The sequence below is a fragment of the Alligator mississippiensis genome, chromosome 5 (genome assembly GCF_030867095.1).
Source record: "Alligator mississippiensis isolate rAllMis1 chromosome 5, rAllMis1, whole genome shotgun sequence".
Classification (NCBI taxonomy): Eukaryota; Metazoa; Chordata; order Crocodylia; family Alligatoridae; genus Alligator; species Alligator mississippiensis.
Genome location: NC_081828.1, coordinates 124,914,743 through 124,931,019, shown reverse-complemented (window position 1 = coordinate 124,931,019; position 16,277 = coordinate 124,914,743). Strand labels below are relative to the sequence as shown.

The following is a 16,277-nucleotide window of genomic DNA, read 5'->3' as shown; positions in this document are numbered from 1 at the left end:
GTTGAAGCAGTAAAAGTAAAAATAGGAGAGCCCCAAAATATGTGGGCCATAGGAAATTAAACAGTCTAAAAGCTGTGGGTAATCAGCTGTGTCAAAAACAACCTGAAGATTAAAGATGATGAGACCAGACAAGAGGCTTTGGGTTTTGCCCAGGCGGAAGACTTTGGTGACCTTTAGCAAGAGCAGTTTCAGACAAATGGTAGGATCAGACTTAGGAAGATGGAGATCAAGTGAAGGAGACTCAGGGAGGTCCCGAAGTAAAAAATATATTAAGATAGATTCCTGGAATTTGACTTGACAAGTCAGTGCAAATATTCTGAAAGGGGAAATCCTGTGTTTGGGAATAAAGATACCTGCAGTAGGTTGTAAGAAAATACGCATACCAAAGTGTAAATAGAACAGTAACTTTTAGTTGAGGCTAATGTTGAATTACAAGAATAATAGCTTTTTTTAAAATTAAAAGGAAGCATTCTATTCACCACAACTCAGACCATATAAGTACTAGAGCTGAACTAGTTTGCCTTTGCCTTGGAAAAGAAGAAATAAGAATACTACTAATTTCTGATCAGCTAGTAGGGCTCAGTGACATGACAAGCCACACTGAGCAGCTCGTCCCTTCTCGCTGTAGTTCTGTAATGTACACTCCTTGTTCTAGCAATCACTTGTAGTGAAATTCCAGAGAGAACAGCTAATAGAGTCACAGCAGTCTACGTGTATTATAACAGGAGGGGACAGTGATTACCAGAGGAGATATTAAACAACTCAAGATTAAGTGATGCTGTAGCTTTTCAAGTCTTGGAAAGACCTCAATGGAGCAATGGCATTCTTGGCTTCAAAATTACCACTGCCAACAAAATTTTTGTATTTGTCTGGACAGAGGAATGGACTACTTGCTCATGGGGAAAAAAAAAAACCTTATACAACTTGCACAGTGCTAGTTGTTGTCAGTATTTCAATCTATTGATATCCAGTCTGGTAATAGTATCAACACAACCTTAGTTGAACCATCATGTAGTACACCAGGATAGAGTAAACAGTGATAAGTAACAGTGGATAGCATCAGGTGGTGTCTTTTCTGTCTATACTTTGGAGTATTGGAAAGTGGCATTTCTCTTTCTGTCAGCATTTTTCCATGCCTCTGTAGAATCTGTTGATGAGAAAGTTGTAATTATCATTTGTGCACAACATGCAAGATAAATATATTTTTGTTTACTGGCATAGCTATACTCAGAATGAGGTCTTTCAAATCTATAAATTAACACTTCTGCCTATCCTTATACATATGCAGGGTAGATCACAAAACTACATCTTAAAACTTCTGTTTCTACTCTTCAAAATATCATCTTTCTGGAAAGTTTAGGGCAGCTTCTGTGCTGACTTCCATTTATATCAGCAGCGAATCTAGCCTCTAGCCAGGAGCAAGTGTCTCAAATAAACAAGAGAGTATTGCAGACACAAATTCCTGAAATATTTGTGGAAAACAAAAAAACAAGATTTTTAAGATGACTTTTTGAAATAGAATGTTCTGAACATCACCTCTTAAGGTCAAATACAAATGTTATTACTATATAGTGGTATAGTCTACTTCATTCTGATACTCAAGAGTCATACCTCTATGCTCACCTTAAATCAACAACAACAGCAAAATACTCATGCAGCTTAATTTCCATCAGTGGAATACATTCATCCACAATGCTTTTCCAATTACATCACTGTAAATTTGATCCAGATGCACTGCAAGGTCAGGGTACAGTTTGGGTAGGGGGTAGGGAAGTAAAGACAGAACATTGTTCCAGAAACACATCTTTCACTAATATTTAAAAGACCTGTCAGCAACAGAAATGATCATTGTAATTTCTTAATTTCTTTTGGCAATCAGCAAGTTTAACTGATATAAACAGAGATAAAGACAGAAAGGGAAGGTCTCCCATGGGAAGACTTGGTATGGCAATAAGTCAGAATTGGTAAGGTAATAAGAATTTGTTACAGCAATAAGTCAGAATAGGGAAGGCAATAAGTCAGAATTTGTCTTCTGAAATGTTGTTCAAAGGTAGATGTGGCGATAAAGACAGTGCCATGGAAATTGGAGCCAGAAGGGAGAACTGTGTAGCCATAAGAAAAAACTTGGTGTGGGTTTTCTTTTAATTTTTTTATAGAAATAAGTATACTATGCTATATGTATTCCTATTACATCTTAAAGTATTCTGATAAAGGACCACTTCTTGCTAATGCATCTAGCAAGCATAGGCAAGGCATCTATGTATGCTTATTACTGTGAGTATGGCAGTGATTAGCTTCTAGTTGTGGTGCCTATGAAAGGTATTGAGCCAGATTCTGGTCCCTCTGGGGCTGATTCCTGCCAAAACAAAGCACTGAATGACAATTTAGTCAATTGTCTAAATAGTACAGGAAAATCCCTGTGTGGTGCAGAGCTAATGGACATGTCTTTGTGACTTTCTCTGAATTTCCTCTTGGCATAGTAGAGACATGTTAGTAGAGTTCCTGAGAGAAGTGACCCTAGCCAAAGAGCTGCTGTACACCAGCAATCTCTGATTTCCCCAGTGGCATAGGAGACCCTGAAAACGGTTGCAAATTAGAGCAGGGCTGATCCAATAGTAGATGTCCTTCAGATCCTGAGCCAAATGAAGTCATCCAAACCATTAGATAGAGTTGGGCCCTATTAATTTTATGTCACTGATTTTAGAAGTTGGAGTGAGTTCATTGGAATTACTCAGTCATGAGCACTATTCATGGTAGTAAGCACTTTCATTGTGGCAGAATGTTTTCTAATGGGAAAACAAAGATTGAGTCATGTAAATTGAAACATTCCATGGGAAGACATCAATTCCTATGAAATTCCAAGAGCACACAGGCTTGCCTCATGCATTAATGGGGGACCTAAGTCATGGGCCATAGGTTATAGACAAATTCCAGGCTCTTAGGTCATATAACTAGCCCTTCTGGCAGGTTGAGAGAGTCAGAAGACTGAAAATCCAAGTCCCCAGGCTCATGATCAGGCAGATTCCCATGTTTTTCAGGATCCCATCTTACAGGCAACCCAGCAGGTAGATTATTCCATCCTGGTTTGTTGGCTTCCTGTGGGTAGTCTTTCCCAGTGGTTAGGGCCATGACTGAGACCAGTGGGTCCAGGCTGGGGAACAAAAGCCAAAAGACAGAAATCAGGAATAAGGAAGTGAGGCAACAGTCACACTCAGGAGTGTGAGAGTTGAGTAGCTTATGATGATCAGTCACCAGAGGCGTGCTCTCCAAACAGGCAGTGGGTAGGGATAAATGACCTAACATATTACTGCTAGCTAAACAGGCTGACTGGAGCTTACTGCTAGTATCCTGACACTATGAAATCCCAGAAAGTCAAGGAGCCCAGTTGTTGTTTTTTATTCAGCGGTTGCTCCATGCTTTTTTGTTTCCTATCAACCCATTAGACAGAAGATAATATGTACTATAGTGGTTACAGATTTAAAGCTAAGTTTCACTGCAAACTACTTAAACGCATGGACCTTCACAAATTTAACATGTTACTATTACCCCTTAGGGATCACCATCCATTCATCTACTCTAGTGTCCCTTGCTCCAATGAAAAATTCACCTGATTAGTGGTGTTGTCATTGACCTTTTTATCCCTGCTATAGACACTTGCAACTCTCTTTAAACCATATAATCCACTACAGTCCTTGTATTTTTTCCCATGTCCTTGACTTGTGTTGATTACCACAGCATGTGCAGTTCCATGGTTGTTTTTGCTGGCCTCTGAACCCTGCCTACCTTTTTGCCTCCAGTGCCGCATAGCATTCTGCATCATGTCTCCAGGGTCAGAGCCCCATCTCTAAGCTTCATTCTGGATGGCATGACCAACTTCCCATGGTAAATTCTAATTGCTATGTCAAGAGTTAATTCTGGCTCTGCCTGCAATCTCTCTCAGAATTGTTTTGTTCCCATTTTTAGTCACTAATAGGATCTGGTTTCCTATTAGTAACTTTGTTAATCCCTCAAAATTGCAAGATCGGCCCTTCATCCTTAGACCTATCATGAACTCCTTCGTGGTTTCACCTTCTTTTTGTAGTCCCTGTTTAAAAACATCTCCCTCTTGTATTTTATTTTTACATGAAGAATGGTACTCAAATTTCTCTCTTTTCAGAGCTAGCCTTCTTTGCCTGAGTTAACTGAAAACTGTTAAACACATCAAGTACTTTCAAGCTAGCTGTTCTCAGAAATAAGGCCACATTCTGTCTGTCTTCATTTTCTGTTATCACCCATTGGTTGCAAATACAAAGCAAAGTGCTGTTTAAATCTTCTCTTCAGTTGTTCTCCAAGTTTCCAGAGAGTTTCAGCTCTTCCACTGAGGCTGTTTTCTTGCTTCTTTTTTTACTCCTAGTCCCAAGTGGTATTCAGTGATCATTAAGTGCTTAAAGTATTGCAAAAGTTCTGCTTTGCGCAATGTCTGGTTCCAACTGGCTGTGCATAACAACACCAAGAGCTTTGCAGTGTCTGCCCAGACTGCTCTGTCTGGGAAACTCATTTTTTAAATGAGTGGGAAAATTGGGAGAAAGGGAAGCAAAGAGTCTGTGACATGGGGTACAGGGGAGTATGGCATAATGTCAGAGAGCTGTGAGGGACAGTCAGAGCACATAGCAGAGGAAAAAATGTGGTGCACACAGCCCTTTGGCATGAGACAGGGACAGGAGGCAGACAGGTGTGGGATGCCCCTGGCCTCTTATGGGGGGTGGAAATGTAGGAGTGTGTACTGTGTGCAATGAGTTTAGCCTAAAGAGCTATGAAGCATGTGATCCTTTAGTATGCATTATTGATGGCAGCTAATTTCTTAGTGGACTGGTGTCCACTTCACAACTAGTACTCTTGGTAAGTGAGGGAAGAGCCCAAGGATTTCCTGGCCATAGATTCTGCTCTCTTGTCTCACTGCCAGAGGTGCTCCTTTAAAGAACAGGGCTGAAATACATGCATGACCCAGGAGAGGAAACTTGCACTGCTACAGTGCTGCTTTTCCTAGTTGGAGGCTAAACAAAGGGTCACATTCTCTTCTATGGGGCTGTCTAACTTCTAAGTAGCCAGGGATCACACACTGCATGGGCCACACCAGTACAGGCCTCACAATGCGAGGGGTTGGACTAGTGCAAGCCACAGGCCCCCAAGCTGCACTCCCCCAGCTGCACCATGTGGGCAGAAGTCCCCCCCACATACACACCACTGCATTAGATACGAGTGGCTGCTGCTCTGTGCACATGGGCAGTACTTTCCTCCCCTTCACTGTAAGCAGCTCCCCTTCCTGCAAAACGCTATATCCTGTGTGTGGACAGCCTCTCTTGTCACCGCTGAATGGTGGATAGGGGCAGCTATTGCACCATACCAATGGGCAGCACCCCCTAACTCCACACCATGTGCACAGGTGGCCCTACCTCAGTTCCCCTGGTGTCATGGGCTGTGTCACCCTGTTGCCAAGGCAAGAACAGGAAGCAAAAGCTGAGGGAGCAAGGAGTCTACAGACCTTGGCTGCAACAGCAGTCAGTGATAAGCGAGGTGGTGACTGGGTGGGAACCTGGGGAGCCACATAAATTTCTGGACCACTTATGGCCTGCAGGTCACCAGTTGGAAAGCTGTTTGTCTGTATTCCTGTGACAATCACATCTGTAGTGCTATCAGCATGGTTAGCTTAGTGCCCTACTGAATCCCACTATTGCTTAAGTACATGTGAGGGGCAGAACTAGGGCATGGCTGAATCACTCTGAGCTCCAGCACAGCATTTCACAAATGAAGGGCTATGACCCCAAGTGGGGGTCTGTCTGTTGTGAGTGGGTTTGCAGACTCCATAGAGGCCCTATTTTCCCCCACCCACAATTATCTAAATGTTTTAATTAACTGGGAATTGGGACTTCCCATGCCTTGGCTACTAATTGTCCCTGTTCCTATTCCTACCTCTGAGTGTAACAAATAGGGTTAAGTGCTCCAGTTTAGCTTTCACATTCTGCAGAATAGGAGCAGACAACTTTTTCTGTACTAAGCAGATCCAGCACAGGAGAGAATCTGGCCTTTATCTCCAAGGAAGTCCATTAAATCCAATTTGCAAGTATAGAAACCATAAAGAAAATAAGAACAGCTACAACAGTAACAGCATCCTGGGAAGCCATTTGAACTGTTAGAAAGACTTGATAGGAGAGAGAAAGCAAAGAATATGCAAAGAATTCTTTTAAATGTAGTGAGAAGTGATGTTGCTATGTACAAACCTCACAGTCAATACAGTGCTCTAAACAGCTCCTGCTAGGGATAGTGTGTCTGCCCAGAAGGGAGAAGTCACAATCAGTTAAATAGCCACCCAAGAAAGGAAGATAATTGAATCCTGTTTCTGATACAATATATGAACATACAGATACAGAGCTGCAAGACATAACAAACTTGACATGTGACGTAGCTTTTGATATTTCACAGGTTTGATCTCTGTTTTGTATTAAGGAGTGTTTCTATACATTCCCTGTGACACACGATTAAAGAAAATTAACTAGGCAGGTTATTACAAGCATTCTGTAATTGCAAATTAAGACTATTTTGAAAAACAAAGCAACTTAATGACTTGCAAATACATTCTTAATGATAGTCCAAATTGTCTCTAGTAGTTTAATAAAATTACATTGTCACTGCTTCAAAACAAGATGCATGAATATTCATCCAATATTGTAATCCCTTGATATTTCTCCATATCACTTATTCATTTGTGAAAACATTCGTCATTTCATTATGGTTCAAAATCTTTGGGGAAAGGCATATTTTTGGCTTGCACTTTTTATTGTGGAACTTTCACCTGGTGGCCATTGTCCCATTGAAAGCATGCAAAACATCTGTGTTTCTTTTGTGAATTAATATTACCTGGAAGGGATTTTGAATTCTGAGTCTCTAGAATGGAAATTTGACAAATGATATGGGTTTAATTTAAAAGTAGAACTTTTTTGGAGTGAATCTCATGTAACTTTACTCAGAAATGATTCTGGTTTTTACCTAACACTGAAATTTCACACTCATTTTATAGAAGTGAATCACTTCCAAAAAAATAAAACTGATTTTTTTTAAATTTGCTAATTTAGCATTCAAGTTTTCATATGCATCTGTTTATTATCATCAGCTTTGTATTTTATAGGAAAGGGAAATAGAGAATTAAATGTTACTTTTCAAAATCTGCATTGACTGGCAACAGAAGTATTTCTGATCTATGCACTTTTTAGTCCTTTATCAGTTCTTATTGGCTAAGTTTGTCTTGGTGTCCAGTACAGCTCTGGTTACCCCCACAAGTTTAACAAAACCATTTCAATACTTCTTTTTATCCTCTATTAACTCACTATGCAATTGAATCAAAAGGTTGAGGGGTTTTATTAAATATTAAAGTTTTCTTTTAAAACTCTATGGTTTAATGTTTTGAACATGAAAGTCCAAATCTATATTTTTAAATCCATTATTTAGGAATGTATTTAGGAATGGTTTCTTGCTGCATGCACCTAAGTTTGAAGATGTTGATCTATGCTGTGAGTCTGAGATTTTGGTTGCTAAGTTTTTTCCCAGTGAAAACCATTGGTGTGTAAGCGATAAACATCTTATAATTTAACATAGACAATGTCACACCATCCTGAGAATGTCAGTACTGTCAGAGAAATCGTCAAATTTTTTGTGTGTGTACATATGTGCCTGTGTTTGTGGGCTGGTTTCTTATTCTCATCAGTGCCAGGAAGGCAAGAGGAAGAGAAAGTAAGAGCTAGGATAGGAAAAAAATCAAAGTAGCCACTTCTTATGCTTTGGAATCCTTCCCTGTAAGAGCGCCCTGTCTCTCTAACTTGAAATTCTTCTCTCTGTATCTTCCCATCACACAAGTAGCTTTTAATGGGTTACTTATAGTTTCATAGTAGCTAGAGCCAGGAGGGACCTGAACAGATCATCTAGCCTGACCCTCTGCCACAGGCAGGAATGAATGCTGGGCTCACAAGACCCCAGACAGGTGATCATCCAACCTCCTCTTGAATTTGCCCAAGGTAGGGGCGAGGACCACTTCCCTGGGAAGTTGGTTCCAGATTTTGGCCACCCTAACTGTAAAATATTGCCTTCTCATCTCTAACCTAAACCTATTCTCCATCAGCTTATTAGCATTGTTCCTTGTCACCCCAGGAGGTGCTGGGGAGAAAAGGGCTCTACCTATTTGCTGTTGATCTCCCCTGATGAGTTTGTAGGCAGCCACCAGGTCCCCCCTCAGCCTCCTCTTGCTGGGGCTGAACAGGTTCAGGTCCCTCAGTCTCTCCTCATAAGGCCTGTCCTGCTGCCCTCTCACCAAGCGGGTGGCCCTCCTCTGAACCCTCTCCAGGCTGGCCACATCCCTTTTGAAGTGTGGCGCCCAGTACTGGACACAGTACTCCAACTGCGGCCTGACCAAAGTCACATAGAGGGGTAGTATCACCTCTCTGGACCGGCTTGAGATGCACCTTTGGATGCATGACAAGGTATGGCTGGCCTTGCTGGCTGCATACAGTCTGGCATTGGCGGCTCGTGCTCATCTTGGAGTCAATAATGACCCCAAGATCCCTTTCCACCTCTGTGCTTTCAAGAAGGGAACTCCCCAGCCTGTATGTATGCTGTGGATTCCTTCTCCCAAGGTGCAGCACCCTGCATTTGTCTACAATGAACCCCATCCTATTCTCATCTGCCCACTTTTGTAATCTGTCTAAATCTAGTTGCAGCCTCTCTCTCCCTTCTCTCCCTCTCTCCCTTCAGCCTACTTATTTAGGCAGGTTGAAATTCAGCCCACTGCAAAGGCTCCTACAAGATCCTAACCACAACTTAGTTAAAAGCCAGACATGTAGGTAGCACAAAGGGTCTTAGGTAAGCCCCATAAGCTGGAATTAATTTCACCCATTCTGATCCCCAATGTTGCAGGCAGTTAATTATCCACTGAAGTAACCTAATAAATAAATGGTTAATGTCTCTATCATTCCCAGATAAGATTGCAGCCAGATATAACATCTACATGTATATAATTTATAGTTCCTTTTAACACAAATTTCCCTCATTCTCCAAGGGAAAGTGACAAAATTACTGTGCTGGATTTAGGAAGCTATCTAATCTGAAGTCTTTCAGCGCCATCTGGTGTGCACAGCTACAGCTCATTAAATTCCTATGTAAAATCCTAAAGGTCAAGAGACCAAAAGTAATTTTTGTCCTTTTATTCCTGGAAAAAAAACAGTGTGGGTGCATCCCAACGAGAGCACGTGTGCAGGGACACACATTTGCCACAGGACAAACAGCAGTGTCCCGGGTATGCCCCTGCATGCATACTCAAGCATGTGGTAAAGTGCCCCAAGTAGAGGAGGGGAGATTGGGGCCAGCACCTGTGCTAGCCCCAGCAGCCTTACCTGGAGTCCTGGGAGCCTCCTGGGCAGCAGCAGCACTGAGCCAGCTGCTCAGAGCCTGGCTGGCAGCCAGAGCATGCACCACACTGCTTTTTTGGAAGCAGGTTTTTGGTTTTAATTTGTTTTTTTGACGCTGGAATCTCCCCATGTCAAATTTTGGTGCCATGCTGCAAATTAGCAGTGTGGCGAACTGGTGCACGTGCACTGCGCAGTTTGCAGTGCCTCAGACAGCACGTGCATGCTTGTCTAGATGCACCCTGTGTGTTCAAAGTTTTGTTTGAATGGCAGTGCAGAAGCATTCTCTTCATTACAGGCATCATTCAGAAATATGAATGGAAAACAGATTATGTTATACTGACAGTGCCCCAGACCTTGTTTCTTGGGCCAATTCTGAGTAAATGGTGAGGGTGAGACACAAGATCCTCTGTCCCCAGGAGCTACTGTAATCTCTGAAATTATTGCTTTCCACACTTTCTACTGGCACTAGGAATTAGGTAAATTCAATCATAGATCTTTATGACAATAGCAAAGAAGGTGCTTCTAGGAATTAGGGCATTAGCTGGGGGATGAATCTGGCCCACAGACCACATGTTGTTGACCTTTTACTTACGGTATTACAGGTGGAATCAAAGAGAGAGCCTGTTCCTTCTGTCTGTGATGTTACTACCACTGACTTCAGTGGGAACAGGATTAAGCCCACAATTAGACAGATCTCTTCAGGCAACTGAGAACAGAAGGTCACTACCAACCTGGCACAAACTCTCATCTGATATAGTAGTCATTGCTCTAAAGTAAATGGTGGCAGAGATGTGTGAGAGCTATATGAGCTATGTGATAGAATGAGAGAAGAATGGATTTTCCTGGAATCCCCTTCTGACTCGAGCAATTAGCCGAAGTTCAAGTTGTTCCTGGTAGATGGAGAAACAAATGATGAAGCCAAATATTGCAGTCCTGTTTGTTCACAAAGCATGCACAAAGTCCCGCTCCCCTGTGCACCAGAGGAATCAAACAAAGGGAGACAGTTTCTTTACTGACCATTCCAAACCCTTCTTCAAGGGCAAAATACTGCCCAACTTTAAGAAAGGGAAGGAAGAGCATCTGGGGAACTACAGACCAGTCAGCTTCACTTCAGTCCCTGGAAAAATCGTGAAGTAGGTCCTCCAAACACTTTGAGGAGAACAAGGTGATTAGAAACAGTCAGCATGGATTCTCTAAGGGCAAGTCATGCCTGACCAACCTGATTGCCTCTATGATGAGACGACTGGCTCTGTGGGTTCAGGCAAAACAGTGGATGTGATATACCTTGACTTTAGCAAGGTTTTTGATACCGTCTCCCACAGCATTCTCTCTAGCAAGCTAAAGGAAGTATGGGTTGAATGAATGGACTGTAAGGTGGATATAAAACTGGCTGGATCATCAGGTTCAAAGGGTAGTAATCGATGGCTCGATATCTAGTTGAAAGCCAGGATCAAGGGGAGTGCCCCAGGGGTTGGTCCTGGAGTCAGTTTCATTGATGACACGTAGGGGGTGCACGTGGGTGCATGTACACCCCCTGAGATTGCCTGTGCACCCCCTGGAAGTGCTAGCCACGAAATCGGAAGTGCTGGTGGAAGTGCACTTCCAGTTTCCCCACTGGTGGTTCTGGGCTTGGCGATAGGCCGCTAGAGGATTCCCGCCCCCCTTTTTCCCCCCCCCCCAGCGATCTGGTGCCCCCCCCAGACTTGGGAGGCACAAGTCGCCCATGATCAGTTTTGCTCAATATCTTTGTTAGTGACCTGGAAGATGGGTTTACAGGTGACACCAAGGTGGGGGAAGTAGTAGATTTACTAGAGGGTAGGGCTAGGATTCAGAGACATCTAGACAAATTGGAGGATTGAACCAAAATAAATCTCATGATGTTCAGTAAGGACATGTGCAGGCTCCTACACTTCAGATGGAACAATCCCATGCACTAATACAGGCTGGGGATCGACTGGCTAAGCAGAAGCTCTGCAGAAAAGGACCTGGGGGTTTCAGTGGACAATAAGCTGAATATGAGCCAAAAGTGTGCCCTTGTTGCCAAGAACGCTAACAGCATACTGGGCTGTATTAGTAAGAACGTTGCCAGCAGATCAAGGCGAGTTATTATTCCCCTCTATTTGGCACTGGTGAGGCCACATCTGGATTACTTTGTCCAGTTTTTGCCCCCCCCCCCCCCCCCCTACAGAAAGGATGTGGACAAATTGGAGAGAGTCCAATGGAAGGCAGTGAAAATTGCGAGGGGACTGGGATACTTGACTTCTGAGGAGAGGCTAAGGGAACTGGGCTTATTTAGTCCAGAGAAGAGAAGACTGAGAAGGGATTTAATAGCAGCCTTCAACTACCTGAAGTGGGGGTTCAAAAGAGGATAGAGCTAGACTGTTCTCAGCGCTGGCACGTAACAAAGCAAGGAGCAATGATCTCAAGTTGCTGCAAGGGAAGTTTAGGTTAAATATTAGGAAAAACTTTCTCACTAGGAGGGCAGTAAAGCACTGGAATGAGTTACTTAGAGATTCTGTGGAAGCTCCAGCCTTGGAGATTTTTAAGACCTGGCTAGACAAAGCCTTGGCTGGGTTGATATAATTGGGGCTGTTCCTGCTTTGAGCAGGGGATTGGACTAAATGACCTCCTGAGGTCCCTTCCAACCCTAATTTTCTATGATTCTATGAATGCCAAAAACCTCTCTCACTTAGCCGTTTTCTCAGGGTTATGCTACCAGTGCCACTCTGCTGTCTCTAGTGCCTCCTTGTCTCCTCTCTCGGCCTTTCTCATTTTGGTACTAGTTCTCTTCCAGTCCCCATCTACACTGCCTCTGAACCCAGGAGGAAGTACTGGCTGGGATCTGGCCTCCCTCGCCACTTGTTTCTGCTCAGTGCATGCCAAAGACCAGAAAATGGATATGAAACAAGTCATAAGAAGCCCTGAGGAAATTCCCAGAGTTTCTCAGGGCTGTCTCTCACCTGTGTTTTTTGGCATGTTCTCAAAACTGCAATAAAAAGTCTATACTATGTAGATACTGGGCTTTGATATGCACTGATGGAGAGCAAGGGGGAAGAGAGTGGTTCTGAGCAGTGTTCCTAGGTTCATCATGGTGGTAGTGCAGACAGACTCACAACACCCCAACAAACATAGTTCAATCAGTCAGTAGGATTTAACCCAACCCATAATGATGAAATGCACTCTTTCTCATCTTATGCAGCATGGAAAATGCTGGATTAAAAAATTAAACATGTGTCCACCTACAGATTAATCTCATAGATATTTCAAAATAACATTATTCTGAGAACCACAATTTAAGAAAAGACTTCTGGTTCCCCTCTGCAGATAAACAGAGGACATATGCTATTCTCCTTCTTTACTGCAATTCATTCTTCAGTCATTTCCCCACTATTAATGCAGCACTTGTCTTTGTCCAATGCAGCACCTGATCCCCAACATAGTACAGGAGGTAATTTCACATCCCAAACAATTCTTTTCCACTCAGCAAGTAAGTATATTGTACACACACCATTCACTGATGTTTTCACAGAAGGAATCTTCTCTCATTTTAGTAGTAATGGGCCCAAACAACATTCCAGATCCAAACACTGTTTGTTTTTCTCTTTCTGGCCTTTTCAGTAACTGCACTGTTACTGCAAATCTCTGGGATCTCCCATTTCTAAAATGAAAATGAAAGACCTAAATAAGACCCCACGCTAACACACTAAAGCCCAGGCATGCCCTTCTGTATCTTAAATAACTGGAAGCTATCAGATACAGGAACAGATTCAGAAGGACACAGCAGCACAGGTCAGAGAGAAAGAGTGGCAATAATAAAGAAAACGGATGATCTGTGGTCCTCACGACTATAGCTGCTATACAAACTGAGACCTGAGTCCCTCCTCCGAAATCATTAGGTGATACTCCAGCACTTCTGAAGAAACTCGCATTTTTGTACAATAGTCACTGTCCTGAACACAGTCAGGTTGCCCCAGAGACAGCTGCAGAAAGTACTGTGTGTCATGGAAACAAAAATGCCTCCCCATACTCCCCTGGCACACAGCGGATCCTACCAGTGCAGCAGGATATTTTATTGCTATGCCTTTGCATATAAAATGATGAAAGCTTTCATTACTCAGTGATTTACTGAAATGAGTTTGACATTCTTGACAGTCATTTAGAGCTCTCTGGTTGTATTTGGAGTTCTATAATCAAAAGCTATAGTGCAAAACTTCTCCTTTAATAATTATCTCTTGCAGGTGAACTAAGATGAAGGAACAATGACACTTTTCCTTGCTGAAAAGGACTAGAAGGGGTGAGCTGAACAAGTCCCCAGCATATGTAGCTTGCTGCTGCCTCTGCTTTCAGTGCAAGCTTTGTCTCATTGACAGTTGCTGTCACTGGCATCAATAATTTAAAGCCACAGACACTGTCAAGCTGTAAATAATTTAAAAATATATAATCCATGTCCGTCCTTATTGCTGGAGCTCAGCTGGGAACCAAACTTTTGTATACGTATATATTTATACCAAGGGAACTTGTATGATAGCCAACCAACAGCAATACCTTGAAAACAGTTCTTAAAAATAATAATAATAATACGGTAACATTTTCACATTATGTTCTGTCGAGCAGAGGCCATGGTGTGGTGCTGAATTTTTTTTTTCTAGCAGCCAACAATGGTGATTGTTCACTGCTAGGAAAATACAGCACATCTGAACAGCAGGCTCCGAAATTCTGTCTGTAGGAATATTTCATAGAAGAATAGGGGCATCATTAAGCTATAGAAAAGCCTTAAATAAATAATAATTTGACAAAAACCAAACAGGGATATCTTGCTGCTTGCAGGAATGTAATACAAAAATATATCGAGTCAAAATGTGATGGAGGTATGTTGCATCTAACAAACCTTACTCCTAGTGGCATTAAAAAAAAAACCACCTTGTTGTAAAGTTACAGGTGACTTGAAACACCTTTAAGAGATTTCCCCCCCACACACACACACAAACACATAGTGAGAAATTATGCCTGTCACAAAGAAATCTTGTAAAGTTTTCTTACAGGACACTTTTCTGACAAGGACACTTGCCAATAAGCCTTAGGTTTTTCATCTGACACAAGGCATTGGTAAAGCAGGTCCTAATTAGTCACTGGAACCTCAGCTCCATGGGGCCAGTTTAATTTTCCCAACTGACAGGGGCTTTTGAATCTCAAAAACTTCAGCAGATGTTGTATTGTGGGGGGACTGGGTTGGGGGGGTCATTCTTTTGTAAGAAGACACCACAGGCATCTGATTCTTCAATTTTTGCTCAGGCAAGTTGTCCTACTGACAGCAATGGGACTACTTACATGAGTATTCCTTACCTGCATAAATAAAGGCTGCTAAACCAGATCCCTGGTCTGCTGCTTTTTTATGCCAAAAAGTCTGAAATATTCTTGTTGTGTATCTTGTTGATTTTTAAAGAAGAATAAAAAACAAAGATGTGATCTTTTTCTCCCCTAACCATTGATGCATCTACTTAATACAATATCCTGGGGGAGTGGAAGGGGAGTAGACTTCGGCAAAAGGTCTTTCTTACATTTTTATTCCAATGGCTACAATAAGTTTCATAGCCCAAGAAAGAGCCAGTGGCTAGTTAAAAGCAAGGAAACTAAAATTATCTGCAAGTGCAGGAAAAAAATCTCTAGGCAGGGCACTGGACTCGAAGATCTTCCAATGTCCCTTCCAGCCCTAATGTCTATGAAATCTATGAAGCTGCAGAAGAGGAACACAAAAAATATCTAAGAATCCCAGTGATTTCAGTCTTTATTTTCTACAGAATTTTTTCCAGGCTATTTTTTATTACAATCACACTCATAAAGCCTTGCCTTTTGATATCGGCAACATTCTAAATCTAAATGCAGGTGGCTCTATACCAGGGGCGGGCAATTATTTTGGACAAAGTGCCGCTTACTGAGTTTTGGCAAGCCATTGAGGGCCACATGACACGCAGCCCAGGGCAGATAAAAATTTTAGAAAATTAATATTTAGGAGCCCCATGGGCTGGATAGAATGACCTGGCAGGCTGCATCCAGCTCCCGGGCCACATTTTTCCCACCCCTGCTCTATATATAGAAGTATCAAATAAGTGGGAAGTATAGGGAGGATAGTCCATGTTATTTATTGAATTATGATTGATAATTGATTTCATTTTTCCCATGTCCTCTTAATCTGATCCAAATTTGGCACTTCTTCTATTAAGACATTATCCAATGTAAGGTTTACTCTAATCAGATTGCTATTTTCTGTACAAAATCAAACTTTATACTGAGATACAAGAAGTCCTCCTAACTCCCCCCTCCACCTTTCCCCCAGCTTCAGTGTCTGATCTGATCCCCACTGAAGCAAGTGAGAGTTTTTTCCTTTACTTCAGTGGACATCGAGTCAGTCACTGTGCATCTTGAGAGATTGAGCACCTTCTAAAGTTAGCCTCAAGGAACAAATTTTAGGCTGTTTCTTCTACCTATAATAAGTAGAAGTTCAAGCCTCCACAGTCAATCATTCTTCCTCTAGGCTGAGCAGAAGGGATCCCTGCATAACAAAGTGAGGTATACCTCCCCTAAAATGAGTGCGCTGTGTTGCTTTTCTCAGACACTCAAGGTCTCAGGAATGCGAAACAACATGCTCAGATCTCTATATTGTCAGAATGACTAGACAGCTTAGCTAGTCTCAGAACCTAAAGTTTCACTAAAAAATTAAAGGAACCAGTTTTGGTTCCTTTTTCTTGGGAAGACAATTTTTTAACAGTTTAAGAATGTTGATTATGTTCACGTTCCATAAAACCAAGGTGCTACTCTTTTACTAAACTGTTCACCAAACAGAGGTCT

General features: G+C 42.2%; 1 long non-coding RNA gene across 1 annotated transcript in view; it reads right to left on the bottom strand.

Annotated features, from left to right (window-relative positions):
• Positions 1 to 390: 390 nt before the first annotated feature.
• The window catches only part of LOC109282233 (uncharacterized), a 44,967-nt gene continuing 29,080 nt past the window's right edge, over positions 391 to 16,277 (bottom strand). Inside the window, exons 2-3 of the long non-coding RNA XR_009462535.1 lie at positions 3,052 to 3,151; positions 391 to 1,147 (exon numbers count right to left, since the gene is read on the bottom strand). This is a non-coding gene — a long non-coding RNA (uncharacterized LOC109282233). The remainder of the gene's footprint in view (positions 1,148 to 3,051; positions 3,152 to 16,277) is intronic.